This window comes from Mustelus asterias, chromosome 4 (genome assembly GCF_964213995.1).
Source record: "Mustelus asterias chromosome 4, sMusAst1.hap1.1, whole genome shotgun sequence".
NCBI lineage: Eukaryota > Metazoa > Chordata > Chondrichthyes > Carcharhiniformes > Triakidae > Mustelus > Mustelus asterias.
The window spans coordinates 118610494-118615717 of NC_135804.1; the positions used below are offsets into that span (position 1 = coordinate 118610494).

General features: G+C 46.2%; 1 pseudogene; it reads left to right on the top strand.

Annotated features, from left to right (window-relative positions):
• The first annotated feature begins 3310 nt into the window (after positions 1–3310).
• LOC144493163 (dynamin-like GTPase OPA1, mitochondrial pseudogene) lies at positions 3311–4936 on the top strand (annotated as a pseudogene).
• Positions 4937–5224: the final 288 nt, after the last annotated feature.

Here is a 5224-nt window from a genome sequence, read left to right on the forward strand (position 1 = left end):
AATATCGAGATGTGAATGCAATCAGCTGGAAATCCTCCCACCTCTTCTGTATAGGCAAGTTTATTATCAGCCAGAAATTATTCCTAGAAAAGTTGACACTGAGGCATCTGAAGTAAATCATTACATCAGTGTGACCTTCAATCACATCATGTTTTGCATTTCTTTTCTGCATTGGAAATTCATTGTTGTGGAACTCTCTCAGTCAGCAAGGTCACTGAGTTCTAATCCACATGGATTAATTACTGACTCACTGACGAGCCTCGAGAATCAACCAGCTAGATCTAGACCAGCTCTCACCACTGAACCATTAACTATTGATACACTTCAGGTAAAGCAACCTAATATTATGGTGTTAAGTAGCAAAAAGGTTAACCAGAAACTTGCCATCTAAACAATAACTTTCGTAATTTGGGTGACAATATTTGAGGGATTGATACTGGTCAGAATACTGAAGAAATAACCTGCTGTTTCTTTTGCAATAGAATCTTTTACATCAACCAGAGAAGGCATAAGGGGTCTTAGTTTAATATCTCAGTCAGCAAGTGCATTCAGTTTCAATCCTTATGGATTAATTAGTGACTCACTTGCCAACCTCCAGACTTAGTTTAACTGGAGTGTCGGCCGAGCTATTGTATTTAAGTCCTTGGAGTGGGGCTGAGAATTCACAATCTTCTCACTTTGAGAGGTGGGATTACTGCCAACTGAATCATAACTGAGACTATAAGTGGCAGGAGGTGGCAAAAAAGGTAAATGCAATGTCAATCATTCAGAAGACATGTCAGCATATGAGAAAAAAATTGGCAAGCTCAGACAGGCGATGAAGAAAAAACACTATCCAGCACTTCCCTATTTCAAGTAGATGGGACAAGAATGCCTACACCTTTAGACTATATGGAGAACACCAAGTTTTCCTACATTGATAAATGAAACTATATCACAGCAGAGCATCAGCTGAAACAGATGTGTTTGGAAAATATGCTTCCATCAAAGTTTCATGATGAATGTTCATTGAATTCCACACATTGGGATTCAGGATAGGAACTCAAATGTCACTTTAATTTGAACTTTCAAAATCTTAATTCTACTGCAGCACACAACGAGACACACCAGGAAATAAAAAGCTTGTGTTGGATTCAGAGCCTGAACAAGACTCAAAATTATCACTCGTTTGGATTGAGGCCATAAAGGGAATGGGTAGGGTGAATCCAGGAGTCATCAATCAACTCAGAGCTTGTGCCGCCCTTTTTTCAGCTACTCTTTCTCCCCAGGTTCATTCAGTTACTTGGAAACATACAATCAAGCAAGATACATAGCTTATTGCCATGTAGATACAATATGGGGCCCAATTTTACCAAAACGTCGCGCCCGTTTTTGGGCGTGAAATCGTGGTAAAGTCGGGCGTCGGGCCTATACCGCGACCTGCACCCGATTCCGAGCAGATCGCGGCTTTACCGGCACCCGATTCGGGCGCGGGATCGGGCGGCCCGACGATATAAATGCATAAGCATGCACTTAAATCGACTTAATGAATCACGCGCCCAACCCTACGGCCAAATCCCACTTTACCGTCTTCTGGCCCATTCTGGATCCACGCTTTTAGCGACCTGCAGAATAAAAATCCGAAGCGGATTCCTATTCTGCAGGGGAACCTCTGAAGCCCATCCTCCCCGACCATTCTTCGCGGACCCCCCCGCTAACCACCCCGGCAGACCAACCCGCCCCCCCGCCCCCGGATCAGACCCCCCTGGGAGGCAGGCCCCCCCCCAGCAGACCCCCCCCCCCACCCCGGGATCAGGCAACTCTGGGAGGCAGGCCCCCCCGGCAGACTGCCCCCCTACCACCCCCCCCCCCCCCCCCCCCCCGGGATCGGATGCCCCTGGGAGGCAGGCCCCCTCGGCAGACCCCCCCCCCCCTCCCCGGGATCAGACACCCCTGGGAGGCAGGCCCCCCTCGGCAAAGCACACCCCCAACCTACCTCGATCGCTGGTCTTCCTCCACCATCCTTCCATTAGCAAGATAAGCTGTACGTTCCTCAGTGATGTTTAGCAACCGTTCCAGTTCAGTTTTGGTTTCACTTCAAACATGCTGTTCTGGAGACCGTGATTTCCAATAGAACCACCTTTCTTGCCAATCTGGCCCCACCATATCACGGATTACAGATTCAGTATCTCAAAGACGGGTTTGCAAGGTTTCTTCCAGGAAATGGATAGCTGCATCCCACTGCTGTTTGTCAGATATGGAACGATCTTCTTCTAAAGCATTGTGCTGGATGACTCGCAGACTGTCTACAGCCTGCTCATCCCATCTGTGATATTTTATACTTTCATCTTTAACAGCATGTTTTAGTTTATCAAAGATATCAACATGATCCTTCCCTTTGTGCTCTGACATAAATTGAGCAGATTCATCCTCCAAGGTTCCCCAAGCAACCTCTACTGCTTTGTGAGGCAACTGTGTGTCAGTTCACTGCTTGAGCTTGATGTCCACTGTGGTATTGAATGTGCCTGAATTCACAGACTGGGCAGCAGGAAGGTCAATATTCTCTATCACATGTGTAGAGACTCTTTCCCACACTTCCCTATGTAGAATCTCTTCCCAGTGTTTTGGAGTAACCTGACCTAAGCTGATCACTTCATCCAGAATTCCATTCTTCGCCTTCTCGTATAGTTCATTCCTGTCGAGTTCCCTCAGCCGAGGATAGTTGTTCTTCCACTCAGTTTCAAGGTTGAAGCGAGTAGCTTTAAATGCATCAGCCTGTTGTTCCACAGACTCGCGCACCATCTTCCAGAAACAGTCTGAAACTGCTAGGCTCAAGTTCTTAGTTGTCACTTGATGTGCTTTCAGCATCCCTGTCTTCAACAATTTTGAATTCTGAAAGAACTCTCCTTCATAATCTTTTATGGGATCAATACCTTCATTGGTGTTGCCTCTACCGATAACAACTGCAAAGTAACCCAAAGCCTTCATTGGAAACTACTTGCCTTCCACAATCTGTTGAATCCGACTTGGACTGGCTAGGTTTTTCTCAGCTAGATCCACTTTGGTCAACACAAAGATGGTTCTTCTGCCTTGTGGGTCCATCTGGCTCACCAAGTCAGTTACAATACTGCATTCAGCATCTACTGAACCATCTTGGATACAAAGGATAATGAATGGTACTGGTCGATCCTCCTGTTGTTATAAGAACATAAGAACATAAGAAATAGGAGCAGGAGTAGGCCATCTAGCCCCTCGAGCCTGCCCCGCCATTCAATAAGATCATGGCTGATCTGACGTGGATCAGTACCACTTACCCGCCTGATCCCGTACTGTAACACCAGGAATGGCTGCCGACACCAAGGATATAATTTTTAGCATAAGCAAGGCTTACATGCAGAACCCTAATGCCATTATCCTTTGTATCCAAGATGGTTCAGTAGATGCTGAATGCAGTATTGTAACTGACTTGGTGAGCCAGATGGACACACAAGGCAGAAGGACCATCTTTGTGTTGACCAAAATGGATCTAGCTGAGAAAAACCTAGCCAGTCCAAGTCGGATTCAACAGATTGTGGAAGGCAAGTTGTTTCCAATGAAGGCTTTGGGTTACTTTGCAGTTGTTACCGGTAGAGGCAACACCAATGAAGGTATTGATTCCATAAAAGATTACGAAGGAGAGTTCTTTCAGAATTCAAAATTGTTGAAGACAGGGATGCTGAAAGCACATCAAGTGACAACTAAGAACTTGAGCCGAGCAGTTTCAGACTGTTTCTGGAAGATGGTGCGCGAGTCTGTGGAACAACTGGCTGATGCATTTAAAGCTACTCGCTTCATCCTTGAAACTGAGTGGAAGAACAACTATCCTCGGCTGAGGGAACTCGACAGGAATGAACTATACGAGAAGGCGAAGAATGGAATTCTAGATGAAGTGATCAGCTTAGGTCAGGTTACTCCAAAACACTGGGAAGAGATTCTACAAAGGAAACTGTGGGAAAGAGTCTCTACACATGTGATGGAGAATATTTACCTTCCTGCTGCCCAGTTTGTGAGTGGACATCAAGCTCAAGCAGTGGAATGACAAACAGTTGCCTCACAAAGCAGTAGAGGTTGCTTGGGGAACCTTGGAGGATGAATTTGCTCAATTTATGTCAGAGCACAAAGGGAAGGACCATGATGATATCTTTGACAAACTAAAACATGCTGTTAAAGATGAAAGTATAAAACGTCACAGATGGGATGAGCAGGCTGTAGACACTCTGCGAGTCATCCAGCACAATGCTTTAGAAGATCGTTCCATATCTGACAAACAGTAGTGGGATGCAGCTATCCATTTCCTGGAAGAAACCTTGCAAACCCGTCTTCGAGATACTGATTCTGTAATTCGTGATATGGTGGGGCCAGATTGGCAAGAAAGGTGATTCTACTGGAAATCACGGTCTCCAGAACAGCATGTTCGAAGTGAAACCAAAACCGAACTGGAACGGCTGCTAAAAACCACTGAGGAACATACAGCTTATCTTGCTAACGATGAAGTTACAACAGTTCGTAAAAACCTGGAGGCCAAAAATGTAGATGTGGACACCATTCCGATTAAAGATACTTGGCACCAAGTTTACCGAAAACACTTCCTAATGGAATCGCTGAACCATTGTAATCTTTGCAGAAGAGGTTTCCACTATTACCAAAGGCATTTTGTAGATTCTGAGCTTGAATGCAATAACGTTATCCTGTTCTGGCACATTCAGCAAACACACTCCGACAAAAGCTAACAAATACTGAAGTGAGACGCCTCGAAAAGAATGTGAAAGATGTGTTGGAGGATTTTGCTGAAGACAATGCTAAAAAAATGCAACTGTTGACAGGAAGGCGAGTTCAACTAGCAGAGGACCTCAAAAGGGTTCATGAGATTCAAGAGAAGTTAGAAGTATTCATTGAAGCTCTTCATCAAGAAAAATAACACTGTCTCTCACCACACACTGCCATACATCCCCCCATCCTCCCAACCACCCCCCCCCCACCACAGAGGATGATCCGTTACACCCTCTCTCCTCCTCCCACCCCCCAGAGGATGATCCGTCACACCCCCTCTCTTCCTCCCACCCCCCCTCCCCCCAGAGGATGATCCGTCACGCCCCGTCTCCTCCCCCCATCCCCCCCCCCCCCCCCCCCCCCCCCAGATGATCTGGGTCAGAGAGCCGCTCTCTCTGCTTTTTTCTCCCCGCCCGGGCGCGCTGCTTCAGATTTT